Source organism: Somniosus microcephalus, chromosome 7 (genome assembly GCF_052327205.1).
Source record: "Somniosus microcephalus isolate GS21.2 chromosome 7, FLI_Smic_1.0, whole genome shotgun sequence".
Taxonomy (NCBI): domain Eukaryota; kingdom Metazoa; phylum Chordata; class Chondrichthyes; order Squaliformes; family Somniosidae; genus Somniosus; species Somniosus microcephalus.
The window spans coordinates 29,440,032-29,454,927 of record NC_140993.1 but is presented as its reverse complement, the minus strand read 5'-3'; positions in this window follow the sequence as shown (position 1 = coordinate 29,454,927).

Sequence of the window (14,896 nt, the reverse complement as noted above, 5' to 3'; positions counted from 1 at the left end):
AACCTCACCCGCGACTGTAAACCCATCGCTACCAAAAGCAGGCGGTACAGTGCCGGGGACAGAGCTTTTATCAGCTCTGAGGTGGAGCGGCTCTTGAAGGAGGGCATTATCGAAGGTAGCACTAGCCCCTGGCGAGCCCAGGTTGTAGTCGTTAAAACCACTGCAAAACGCCGCATGGTAATCGACTACAGCCAAACCATAAACCGGTACACCCAGCTGGACGCGTACCCCCTCCCTCGCATATCTGATATGGTCAATCAGATTGCGCAATACAAAGTATTCTCCACCATCGACCTTAAGTCAGCGTACCACCAGCTGCCCATCCGCCATGAGGACCGCCAGTATACTGCCTTCGAGGCAAACGGCCGCCTCTACCACTTCCTTAGGGTCCCCTTCGGCGTCACCAACGGGGTTTCGGTCTTCCAAAGGGAGATGGACCGAATGGTTGACCAGAACGCGCTGCGGGCAACCTTCCCCTATTTGGATAACGTCACCATCTGCGGCCACGACCAGCAGGACCACGACGTTAATCTAGCAAATTTCCTCCGTACGGCCCAACGGCTGAACCTAACGTACAATAAGGAAAAATGTATGTTTCACACCAAGCGCCTGGCCATCCTCGGCTGCGTGGTGGAGAACGGAGTCATCGGGCCCGACCCCGACAGAATGCGCCCCCTAATGGAGCTACCCCTTCCCCACTGCCAAAAAGCACTGAAGAGATGCCTGGGGTTTTTCTCCTACTACGCCCAGTGGGTGCCCCTCTATGCAGACAAAGCCAGGCCCCTCATCAAAGCCACCTCCTTCCCCCTGACACCAGAGGCGTGTGCAGCCTTCACTCTTATCAAGAACGATATCGCGAAGGCCGCAATGCACGCGGTGGATGAGTCCATCCCCTTCCAAGTGGAGAGCGATGCCTCCGACTTCGCCCTAGCCGCGACCCTTAACCAGGCGGGCAGACCCGTGGCCTTTTTCTCAAGGACCCTCCAGGGCCCCGAGACGAGACACTCCTCCGTCGAAAAGGAGGCCCAGGCTATTGTAGAAGCGGTGCGTCACTGGAGGCATTACCTGGCCGGGAAACGATTTACCCTGCTCACTGACCAGCGTTCAGTAGCTTTTATGTTTAATAATAAGCAGAGGGGTAAAATCAAGAACGACAAGATCTTGAGGTGGAGAATCGAACTCTCCACCTACAATTATGATATCTTGTATCGGCCAGGGAAACTCAATGAGCCCCCAGATGCCCTATCACGTGGTACATGCACCAACGCGCAGAGTGATAGGCTGCAGTCCCTCCACAATGACCTCTGCCACCCGGGGGTCACCAGGTTTTTCCATTTTATCAAATCCCGTAACCTGCCCTACTCCATCGAGGAGGTCAGGACCATGACCAAGAGCTGCCAAATCTGCGCCGAGTGCAAACCGCACTTCTATAGGCCGGACAGAGCAAGCCTGATCAAGGCCACCCGCCCCTTCGAACGCCTGAGCGTCGATTTTAAAGGGCCCCTCCCCTCCGCTGACCGCAATGTGTACTTCCTCAACATAGTTGATGAGTACTCCCGTTTCCCCTTTGCCATCCCTTGCCCAGACATGACCAGTACCACGGTCATCAAGTGTCTGAATGACATCTTCGCTCTGTTCGGGTTCCCCAGCTATATACATAGCGACAGGGGCTCATCGTTCATGAGCGACGAACTTCGGCAGTACCTGCTAACAAGAGGTATCGCCACGAGCAGGACCACCAGTTACAACCCCCGGGGGAACGGCCAGGTGGAAAGGGAGAACGCGACGGTTTGGAAGGCAGTCCTCTTAGCACTAAAATCTAAGGGCCTTCCGACCTCCCGCTGGCAGGAGGTCCTCCCTGCAGCGCTTCACTCCATTCGGTCACTGCTTTGTACTGCCACTAATGCGACCCCTCATGAGAAAATGTTCGTTTTCCCCCGGAAGTCTACATCGGGAACCTCGCTACCGGCATGGTTGACTTCTCCTGGGCCCGTCCTACTGCGGAGGCACGTGAGGACGCATAAAACGGACCCCCTGGTCGAGCGGGTGCACCTCCTACACGCCAACCCCCAGTATGCCTGGGTGACATACCCAGACGGGCGGGAGGACACGGTCTCCATACGAGATCTCGCACCCTCGGGTACCCCTGAATTACCACCGTTATCCCCCTTACCACCGTTATCCCCCTTACCACTGTTATCCCCCACCACCCCTCCCAACCCAACCCCTGCAGACGGCATGCCAAAGCCCCAGGAATCTTCGCCAACCACCCAGACACCAGACCCGACGTCGGATGCTGCAACACCACCGCCGCCACCACGACGATCAGGACGTCAGACAAGGCCTCCTGATAGACTTAACTTGTAGTACCCTTCACCCCGCCGGACTTCACATTAAACAAGGGGTGAATGTGGTAAACCACTGTATTGTATATTGCCACCTCTGGGTGGCGCTGTGTATGGAGGCATGCCTCAGCTGACTCCACCCACCACTGTGTGGGTTTCGTTCAGACTTGTTCAGTCACTCACGAAGAAGCATGGTCTCTTCTTAGCTAATAAAAGCCTTATTCATCTCTTCTTTCGACTCATCATCTCTTCTTCGACTCATCACCTTTTATGAAGTAATTGATAAGCGTATCAAGGTTCCAACCCTCAAGGTAGGCTGTGATGGCAGATCCAATGCCAGAGATATATGTGTGAAGGCTTGACTAACCATTCTTCAGAAGCACCCCAATCACAGCAATGTCATGCTTTATGTGATGCTGAATGAAGAAAGACTTGCATTTATATAGCGCCTTTCACGACCACCAGACATTTCAAAATGCTTTACAGCCAATGAAGTACTTTTGAAGTGTAGTCACTGTTGTAATGTAGGAAACGCGGCAGCCAATTTGCACACAGCAAGCTCCCACAAACAGCAAGGTGATAATGACCAGATAATCTGTTTTTTTGTTATGTTGATTGAGGGATTGATTGGCCAGGACCACAGGGATAACACCCCTACTCTTCTTCAAAATAGTGCCATGGGATCTTTTACGTTCACCTGAGAGAGCAGACGGGACCTCAGTTTAATGGCCCAGAAATTCGGGTCAGAGGCTTCCCGCGGGTGCAAGCCCCCGACCTGCACTTACCTTGCGCGCCAGCCGTTGAGCTGTGGGCTCGCGTGGGATTCCGATCCTGGGCCTCCTCCAACTGCCGGCGTGCAGTGCTTGCGTATCCCAGGGGCGCAGTTAGTTCGATGCGTCCCTTGGGATCATGTGGGCCATGGAGAGCCAATGGTAGCAGGGAATGCTTCATTCATAAGTTTGACAGGAAGAGCTGTCAAACCTATAAATACTATAAGCCCCAAAACATCGCTTAAACTTCAAATAATTTTTTTTTTTAAATCACATTTTTAAAATAATTATAAATGACATGAAATAACTATTTTAAACAATAATTTAAATTTTTGAAAAAATTAATTACATTTTCTAATGGAGCTAAAAATAAACTTAGCTTTCTTTAAAGCATTTAAAAATAATAAACCTGTGGAAAAAATGTTTTAATTTTAATTAATTCACCACTTACCTTGTTAAAAGCAGGCCTTGCGCCTGCTTTTTAAAAGTGTAACTGCTGGAGACTTACCCTCCCGGAAAAAAAACATACATTCGATGCGCACGCGCTGCCTCTCCTGCGCACGCGTTCGACCTGTCAACCCCTTTTTACAGGGGAACGGAAGTACCGGTTTCCCGCGCATGCACAGTGCATGCACGAAACCGGCACTTTTGTTGGGCCTACGGGTGAGTACCCCATGCGTACTCACGCGTTGGGACCCGAAATGCTGGGCCATCGTCTCGTCCGAAAGATGGCATCTCCGACAGTGCAGCACTCCCTCAGTACTGCACTGGAGCATCAGCCTACATTTTTGTGCTCAAGTCCCTGAAGTGGGACTTGAACCTGTCTTGTTTTGCACACTTTGTACAAAAATAATAAATTGCAGGACAATGGAGTATTACAGTTTAAACTATTTTAATGAAGCATCAGGTCTGTAAGCTTTCTCAATCATCCAGCACCGTGTGGACAAGATGGAGTCAGGACCCCTGGGTCTTCTAAACAATAGCAGCCCTTACAGATGCCTTCAGGCCAATGACAACTCAGCATGTGATCACATGTGAATATAATAGGTATTCCTTACAGATGCCTGCGGGCCAATGACAATTCAATATGCAAATGTTACATCCCCTTTCTTTTAAAAGAAAAATGTTATGCATTACTTTTTAAACCTTTCTTCTACCTAATGTTCTCAGTAGCATAAACATATAAGTAAACTCAACATTTAACTAGTACTGAAAACATCTCAACGTTTCAATAACGATGTACAGTTTTTTAGGGCAGCGATCCGCCTACACCCTTTGGCAGTTCACAAGTCAAGGATAATTCTAGGCTTGACCTCTCGTCCCGACCTTGTGTGGTATGGAACTGAGCATGCTTTTGAATCGGTCAACAAATCAGGTTCAGGTTTAGGTTCAGGTAAGTATGATGTGTTTTGTGCATTGCTCTGTTCATCACACTCTGTTGCACTGATCCTCTCGTCGGAATGACGGTGTTGTTCCTTGGTGTTCAGGAGGTGCCTGCGATTGCGGCGGTACACCTGTCCTTCTGGGGTGCGGACGTGATACGATCGCTCAGTGTCAGCTGGCTGGATGATGACTGCTGGCTTCCAGTAGTCATGCTCCTGGATTCTGACGGATTCTCCATTGTGCAGCGGTGGCAGTAGTCTAGCTGACCTGTCATAGTATCTCTTTTGGTGTTGCTGTCTCTGTACACGTTTTGCATGCACTTGCTTGCAGTTGACGACCTGCCAGGGCCTGTCTGGGATATGGTGAGGTATCATGGGCTCTTTGACATTTGATGGGCGGCGTTCTAGACAAATGGAACATTTTCCGACAATGTCTTCAATGTGTTTGCACATTCCGGGCCAAAACATAATGTCACGTGGTCTTTGTTTGCATTTTTCCATGCCCATATGTCCAGCATGAATTTTTGTCAAAATCTCTTCTCTGAGACTGGTAGGAATGATGATTTTCTCCCCTTTGAAGATGATTCCGTTGATTTGTGACAGTTCGTCTCTGTGGTTCCAGAATTCAAATATGCTCTGAGGGCATTTCCTCCTTTCCTCAGGCCATTCTTCATGTATGACTTTACTCAGCAGTGTGAGTTGTGCATCTTTCTCTGTTCCTGCTTGGATCTCCTTCAGTTTTGAGTCACTCACAGGTAAGCTGTTGTACACCATGTGCACCTGCACATCCATGCCTTCACTGAGGCTGCTGTCCTGGTAGCTAAGAGACTTTCTGGAGAGCGTGTCTGCAACAGGAATGTCTTTGCCTGGACAGTGAATGATTGTGAAGTCATACTTCTGTAGCTGAAGGATCATTCTCCGTAGCCTTGGTGGGGCTGCGGCTAGTGGTTTCCTCATGATTGACTCGAGGGGCTTGTGGTCGGATTCCACAATGACTTGTCGGCCATAGACGTATTGGTGGAAACGCTTACATCCAAACAGAATTGCATATAGCTCTTTCTCGATTTGAGCATAGTTGATTTCACTGTCTGTGAGAGATCTGGAAGCGTAGCCGATGGGCTTTCCTTCTTGCAGTAATACTGCACCTAGTCCGTACTTTGATGCGTCTACTTGTAGTCTGAGCTCTTTGTTGGGGAAGTAGGCAAGAACTGGTCCTGGTTCTCTGGTGATTATGTCTTACATTTTCTGAAATGCTGTGTCGTGTTGTTTGTCCCTCAGGAACTCATTGGATTGTTTGAGCAACTGACGCATGGGTGTGTTGATTTCGGAGAGGCTCGGGGCAAACTTGGCTAAGTAGTTAACCATGCCTAGTACTGTCTCTAGCTCTGCGCGGTTCTTCGGCGGCTCCATCTTCTTGATGGCGGAGATTTTCTCTGGATCCGGCTTAATGCCATCAGTTGAGAGGCGATGCCCGAAATAACTGATCTCGGTGGATCCGATTATGCTGTTCTCGGGGTTGAGCCGGATACCTTTCTCCCGTGATCTCTGTAGTATCGCACGGAGGTTCCTGTCATGTTCCTCTCTATTCCTGCCATAGATGAGGATGTCGTCTATGATTGCGACTACTCTGTCGAGGACTTCATAGGTTTCGTCGATCTTCCGCTGGAATTCATCCTGAGCTGAGATAAGACCAAACAGTAAACGTAGAAATCGGTAGCGTCCAAATGGTGTGTTGAATGTTGTTAGCTTAGATGACTCTTCCGTGAGCTTGATAGTCCAGTATCCTGATCGTGCGTCCATTACACTGAAGGAACGTGCTCCTACTAGCTTGGGTGTGATGTCATCTAGCATTGGTAGAGGATATTGAGGGCGTTTGATAGCCTTGTTCAAATCTCTGGGGTCGAGACAGACTCTGAGCTTGCCTGTACGTAGTTTCTCAACCACTACTAACGCGTTGACCCACTCTGTCGGTTCTGTTTCCCGGACGATGATTTCTGTATTCTCCATGCTCTGCAGCTCCTCCTTCAGGCGACTACGTAGAGCAAGGGGTAGCCTTCTCGGTGGGCAAACCACAGGGGTTGCTGCTGGGTCAAGGTGAATAGTGCATTCACCTGGGAACAGTCTGATTCCTTTGAAAACATCAGCAAACTCCTCCATGACTGTCTGCTTCTCAACTGGTGCTGTCAATGATCGCACTAGCTTGACGAGGTCCATGTCTAAACATGCCTTTAGACCTAGCACTGGAGGTGCTTGAGCGTCAATAATGTAAAAGTCCAGCATCATGTCACCTTCTTTGTACTGGCATTTCATCACGTATGTGCCTTTTACAATGAGCTGCTCACCCCCATAGCTGGTCAGTCTGCGTGAGGTGGGCTGTAGCTCACACTCATCCTTCAAGCTGTGATACTCACTCAGAGGAATTACATTAACCTGAGATCCAGTGTCTAGTTTAAACTTAAGCTCTTTGCCCTGTTTTCCTATCTCAATATCGGCATAGGCTTGCTCAGTCCCTGAAATCTGTTTTTTCTGTGACACAGAATCAATAAACAGTTCCTCTGCATTTGGCTCTCTATCTGGCATTTTGCTGTCACTCACTGTGTGTACTGCCTCTCCAAAAACAGTCTTGCAAACTTTATCAAAGTGGTTCCGTTTACCACATTTAGTACATTGCCCTCCTTTGGCAGGGCAGTACTGCTTTTCTCCATGCCAGTTGTTTCCACAATATCCACAGTTTTTGAAGCGTTTTATGTCTGTGTTGCCCATTTTTAGAACTCTCGCTGTTCTTTCTGTTCTGAAACACGCTCTCTGGGCGGTGTTCTTTGGTGTGTATCTATTAACTGTGTGCACTTTCTGTTCACTCGAGCTGCTCATGGCGCTGGTTATGGTTTTCAACTGTGCTTGGGCTATCTCGTGCAATCTAGCTATGTCCATAGCTTTGTCCAGCGTTAGCCCGGACCCAACATTCAAAAGTTTCTCTCTCACTTTAGCTGAATGTATTCCAAACATGATGCGGTCTCTGACCATCTCATCTTTATCTGCATATGCACAGTCATCTACCAGTAGTTTTAACTCAGTCACGAACTGTTCAAACGACTCACTAGCTCCTTGTACTTTCTCCTGAAACTTGTACCTAGCGAATATCGTATTTGTCTTGGGCATCACATATGCTTCAAAAAGGTCAAAATAACTTTTCAGTGCCTTTGCTTCATCCGCGGTGAGAGACCATGTGTTAAAAATGTCTCTCCCTTTTTCTTCAATCCACAGGAGTAGGTAGCTGCATCTTTCTTCCTCCCCTTTGCTTTTCAGTGGACCCAAAAACATCAACTCCACGTGTTGCTTGAACTTGCACCATTCTCTATGTAAGTTCAAAGATTCCCAATTCATTCGAGGTAAGGGAGCTCCAACAATGTCCATTTCAAATCCCTGTTCTGACACCATGGCCTAGAAATTCAGTTGCCTTAGCGCCGCTTTTGAGGCGCTAGAGGGACTAGCGCCAGAGTTATGGCCAGTTTAAAAATTCCCTGGGGCCCTAAATCGGCGTTGCACCGGTAGCGCTGCGCCGGCACCGATGACGTCATCGGTGTGCGCAGCGTCCCGGTTGCCGTGGTAACCCGCCCGAACTCCGAAATTGAGTTGCGGCCGCCTCGCCCGTGGCAGCCGCAAGCAACGTTCTGTCAGAGGTGCCTTACTCCAGTTTGCGCCGACGCATTAAAGGCCCCGCGGCGGCCGGCCACTCTCCCGCCGGCCGCCTGCCCGCAGCTCCCTCCCCGGACTTCTCCCCCCCCCCCCACCGGAACAGATGCAAGCCCGGCACTTGTCCGAGGTGCCGGGCTCATTTTTAAGCTGATTTGCGCGGGCCGCGGCCGGGTGCAGGCAGCTCCTCCTTAACGGGAGGAGGAGGCCTGCACGTCCCCAGCCTGCCGCACCGCATCGGGTGCCGCAGCGCCGGAACAGCGCCGCAATGGGGCAGTTAGCACCCATTGGGAGGCGCTGAAACCCTCCAGTAGCGCCGGCAGCCGTTTGGGCGCGGCGCTACTGAATTTTTGGCGCGCGCAGGGGGACTTAGCGCCGGCACTAACTTCCGGCGCTAAAGCCCTGGCTGCGCCAAAGCTCAATTTCTATGCCCATGTCTTGTTTTGCACACTTTGTACAAAAATAATAAATTGCAGGACAATGGAGTATTACAATTTAAACTATTTGAATGAAGCATCAGGTCTGTAAGCTTTCTCAATCATCCAGCACCGTGTGGACAAGATGGAGTCAGGACCCCTGGGTCTTCTAAACAATAGCAGTCCTTACAGATGCCTGCAGGCCAATGACAACTCAGCATGTGATCACATGTGAATATAATAGGTATTCCTTACAGATGCCTGCGGGCCAATGACAATTCAATATGCAAATGTTACAGAACCCACAACCTTCTGATTCAGAGGTGAGTGTGCTACCAACTGAGCCACTGAATGAATGAAGACATGGCATGGTGATCAAGAGGCAGCAAATCCTGATTGTTTCGGGATCACATTCCACAATCCAATGTGTTTTTTGCCGAAGCTGAAACCCAATGTTCTCACATATAAAATACGAAAACAAATAGTTGCAATGAGATTGTAGTGGGACGTGAACTTGTCATGACTTAAGCTGTAGCTATACCCAAAATTCCGTCAGGGAAAAAAATATGGAAGTGTAGTGGCACTGCCGAGTTTCTCCTTCTTACTGTACATAATTCTTTGTCTCCTACCTGCTGTACATAATTCCCTTCAACGTTGTTTGTTGCAGTTTGCATACTTGGGGCATTGCCCACTCCCACGACGGCCACCGGCACAGCTCGGCCCCCTGCGCCCGTGACGGCCGCCAGCCCAGTTCAGCCTCCCGCTCCCGCGACTTCGGCTGCAACGGCCAGCTGCAGTGCTGGGTCAATGCGATGATGCGGACAAACTCAGTGACGTCACGACGCATAGCACGTGATGCCCCAAGTGTGGGAAATGCAAGCAACGCGATGACATCACGACGCAAATGCGATGACATCATCACGCAATCCACGGGACTGCCGAGTCAGTCCTCGTGGCGTCCCCGCGGGGGAAAGACCTGTTCCACAGGCTCTCCAACAACAACCTCTGTTGTCTGCTGTAAATAATCGAATTCAACATTAAAAAACGGTTTGTTGTTCTTCCGAGTTGAACTCCGTTATTGGTTAGGTATACGACAATACCTACAGAAGTGTACAAAAGTGTCATTTTTGCAGTGGTGGATGTAGAATTTTTTTGAAGGAGGAAATCAACTCTGTGAATACAAAATGTATTCTCTAGGAGGGTCTCACAGGATATTATGCCCAGGAAATTTAGATTTTTGACAATTTTTTGATGCATTTTCCAGAATTTCACAGTGTAATGTGCAAATAATAGGGTAATAATAATTACCCAGAGAAATGTGCAAATAATAGGGTAATAATAATGGGGGATTTCAACTTCCCCAATATTAACTGGGATAGTCAGAGTGTGAAAGGCTCAGAGGGTGTAGAATTCTTAAAGTGCATCCAGGAGAGCTTTTTGAGCCAGCATGTAGAAAGTCCTACAAGAGAGGGGGCGGTACTGGACCTAATTCTCGGGAATGTGGCCGGCCAAGTGGAAAAAGTGCTAGTAGGTGAGCACTTTGGTGATAGTGACCATAATATGGTAAGATTTAAGGTGGCCATGGAAAAGGACAGGGATGGGCCGGAAATAAAGGTTCTAAATTGGGGGAAGGCCGATTTTAATAGGATAAGGCAGGATCTGGCCAAAATGGACTGGGATCAGCTACTTGTAGGAAAATCCGCATCGGAGCAATGGGAGGCTTTCAGAAGGGAGATTGAGAACATACAATGGCAACATGTTCCCGTAAAGGTCAAGGGTGGTTCCAAAAACCACAGGGAACCTTGGATGTCAGGGGATATACGGGAATGGATTAGGAAAAAAAGGAGGGCTTTTGGTAGATACAAAAGGCTAAAGACGGAGGAAGCCCTAGAGGAGTACAAAAAGTGCAGGGGGATACTTAAAAAAGAAATTAGGAGATCAAGGAGGGGCCATGAAATAACACTGGCAAGCAAAATAAAGGAAAATCCGAAGATGTTTTATAAGTATATTAAGGGTAAGAGGATAACTAGGGAAAAAATAGGGCCCATTAGGGACAAAAGTGGCAATCTGTGTGTGGAGCCGGAAGATGTAGGAGGGGTTCTGAATGAATTTTTTGCGTCTGTTTTCACTATGGAGAAGGACGATGTAGACATAGAAATAGGGCGGGGGGACTGTGATATGCTCGAACATATTAACATCGAGCGGGGGGAGGTATTGGCGGTTTTAGCTGGCCTAAAAATGGATAAATCCCCAGGCCCGGATGAAATGTATCCCAGGCTGCTGTGTGAGGCAAAGGAGGAGATTGCGGGGGCTCTAACACATATATTCAGGACCTCTCTGGCCACAGGGGATGTGCCAGAGGACTGGAGAACCGCTAATGTAGTACCATTATTCAAGAAGGGTAGTAGGGAAAAACCGGGGAACTACAGGCCAGTGAGCCTAACATCAGTGGTAGGAAAATTATTGGAAAAAATCCTGAGGGACAAAATGTGTCTCCACTTGGAGAGGCAAGGATTAATCAGGGATAGTCAACATGGCTTTGTCAAGGGAAGATCATGTCTGACTAATTTGATTGAATTTTTTGAGGGGGTGACTAGGTGTGTGGATGAGGGTAACGCAGTGGATGTGGTATACATGGATTTCAGTAAGGCCTTCGATAAAGTCCCGCACAGGAGACTGGTCAAGAAGGTAAGAGCCCATGGAATCCAGGGTGCCTTGGCACATTGGATACAAAACTGGCTTAGTGGCAGAAGGCAGAGGGTGATGGTCGAAGGTTGTTTTTGTGACTGGAAGCCTGTGGCCAGTGGGGTACCACAGGGATCGGTGCTGGGTCCCTTGCTGTTTGTGGTCTACATTAATGACTTGGATATGAATGTAAAGGGTATGATCAGTAAGTTCCCGGATGATACAAAAATTGGTAGGGTGGTAAATAGCGAGGAGGGTAGCCTCAGTCTGCAGGACGATATAGATGGGTTGGTCAGATGGGCGGAACAGTGGCAAATGGAATTTAACCCGGAAAAGTGCGAGGTGATGCACTTTGGGGGGACTAACAAGGCAAAGGAATACACAATGAATGGAAAGACCCTAGGCAAGACGGAGGGTCAGAGGGATCTGGGTGTGCAAGTACACAGATCCCTGAAGGCGGCGGAACAGGTGGATAAGGTGGTAAAAAAGGCATATGGGATACTTGCCTTCATTAGCCGAGGCATTGAATATAAGAGCAAGGAGGTTATGATGGAGCTGTATAAAACACTGGTTAGGCCACAGCTGGAATATTGTGTGCAGTTCTGGTCGCCACACTACAGGAAGGATGTGATCGCGTTAGAGAGGGTGCAGAGGAGGTTCACCAGGATGTTACCAGGGCTGGAGCGCTTCAGCTATGAAGAGAGACTGGGCAGGTTGGGTTTGTTTTCCTTGGAGCTGAGGAGGCTGAGGGGGGACATGATTGAGGTGTACAAAATTATGAGGGGCATAGATAGGATGGATGCTGAGGAGCTTTTTCCCTTAGTAGAGGGGTCGATAACTAGGGGGCATAGATTCAAGGTAAAGGGCGGGAGGTTTAGAGGGGATTTGAGAAAGAACTTTTTCACCCAGAGGGTGGTTGGAGTCTGGAACTCACTGCCTGAAAGGGTTGTGGAGGCAGAAACCCTCACAACATTTAAGAAGCATTTGGATGTGCACTTGAAATGCCATAGCATACAAGGCTACGGGCCAAATGCTGGAATATGGGATTAGATTAGACAGGGCTTGATGGCCGGCGCGGACACGATGGGCCGAAGGGCCTCTATCCGTGCTGTATTACTCTATGACTCTATGACTCTAATGTAACTAACTTTCCTGCCTGTTTATTATCTGCTCTTTTCATGTGCTTGCTCTTTTCCATCTAAGTTTCAAGGTTTTTGTCCTCTCGCTTACATTGAGCCCAATCATGCAGCTTTACCATCTTTCAGAAGTGTGCACCTTTAAACCCATGAACAAAACCATTGAACTTGAACCGGTTACATTGGAAAACCAAGTACAATCGAGAAATGGGTGGGCCTGAGGTGAAACATACAAACACACAAAATAAAATGTGTTGTAAAGTGGTAAGAGAAAAATACCCCTGAACAAACTATATTCTATAACCATTAAGTTCATCGGTGGCTTGACTATGGTTGAAGTTCAAATAACCCAGAAGAGTTTACGTGGAGCGTTATTAACACTTTACTCAGGCTGCGGGTCATATTCACCGTGCTCTCATCTTTAGAGTAAAACTGTCACCTATTTTCGGTACTGAATTTTTTCGCCTTTAACCTCTTTGTTTCCGCTCCCTTTTGTGCAGCCTCAAACATTCACTAAAATTAATTAATTTCCGGCCACTTGTCCTCTAATTCTTCTGTTGTAGCTTTCCGTACATTAAGTAAGTTATCGGCAGCAAGTGTTCATGAATTACATTGATCAGCAAAGGGAATTGAAACTGAGCTTGCACTGCATTCTTTATTTAATGGACACCAGTATAGCCAAGCACAAAAAAATTGACAGTTAATACATTTTTCCCAGATTTAGAAAGCATTAGACAAAAGGAGAAATAGAATCATCCACTTCTTCCAGGGCAATCACTCTGTCCCTGCAATTAATCATTTTGGGGGTAAAGTTGAAACCACTAATAAAGAATAAGTAAGACACTTTCACCCGTGCAGTTTCCGGTGCTTCCATCCAACTCTGAAGGAAAAGACTGCAACAACAATCCCTCTGTTTATTATATGCATAAAGTTTGCAATCTCACTCTTGCAAATATCATCAAGGTGCACTGTTGTCAGAAGGCAACAATCAACAGAATCCTCGACAGGTACCACAGTATAGTTTGCATTTGGTGCTTGTGCAACATATACCTCCAACTATTGCTTTGAAGGAGGCTTGTATCACTACAGCCTTGTCCAATGCCTGTGCGCACACCTGCCAAAGTCCCAGACACCCTTTGCCTGGGAACCCCACAATGCACTGCGCACCAGCTCTGTAGTCGCGCGCTATCATATAAAATAATTGTGGTATGTGTCAGTCAGCAGTGGCTCAGTTGGTAGCATTCTCACCTCTGATTCAGAAGGTTGTGAGTTCATAGTACCACTCCAGAGACTTGAGCACAAAAATCCAAGCTGACACTCCAGTGCAGTACTGAGGGAGTGCTGCACTGTCAGAGGTGCCGTCTTTCAGATGAGACGTTAAACCGAGGCCCCGTCTGCTCTCTTTCAGGTGGATGTAAAAGATCCTGCGGCACTATTTCGAAGAAGAGAGGGGAGTTATCCCCGGTGTCCTGGCCAATAGTTATCCCTCATTCAACATCACTAAAACAGATTATCTGGACATTATCACATTGCTGTTGGTGGGACCTTGCTGTGTGCAAATTGGCTGCTGTGTTTCCTACATTACAACAGTGACTGTGTTTTAAAAACTACTTCATTGGCTGTAAAGCGGTTTGGCATGACCTGAGTGTTGTGTCCGTCGGTAGTAAGACACAAGACTGCAGGAGAACGGTACAACAGGTGTTTACTCAACGTGGCTCACTCTGGAACTGAACTGTACAGATTATGACTCAGTGCTATATACAGGTGTGGTCACTGCCGGTACTACAGTATACATGAGCTGTAAAAAGTAGTTCCCCCCTTAAAGGTATATACATTACAATTCCTCCCCTTTTAGATTAACAGTACCATAACACTCATTTAACAATTAAATATCAAACTAATTACAATTAACACTTTTAACATACAACGTTAGCTGAAAATAGTCCATTTATATATTCAGTCTTTGGGGAGGCTTCCTGATCCTTTCTGGATAGCGCCTTTCCCGAGTGTCTCGCTCTTGGTGCGGAGGCGATTCTGGCACCCTGTCGTCAGTTGGGTCATCAGCTTCCGATGCTACTGTTTCTGGGGTAGATGCGACCTGTACGTCGGGTTCCTCACCAGGTACGTATGGGCGAGGCATGGGGTTGACTTGTTCCTGTGACTCTAGGATCTGGTCAGCATGGCGTCTCACGATGCTCTCCCCAACGTCCACTGTGTACATTAATGGGCCCTGCCGTGTGCATATCATTCCTAGCTGCCATTTTTCTGTTCGGTAGTCGCGGGCCAAGACTGGTTGCCCTACATTGAAGCTCCTTGTTGGCTTCTCATGGATGTGCTGGAATTGCTTACTCTCAACATCTCTTTGTACGTTTGGTCTGAGCAAATCCAGGCGAGCTCTTAACCTTCGGTTAAAGAACATCATGGCCGGGGCCTGGTTGGTGACTGCATGTGTCGCATTCCGGTAGGCGA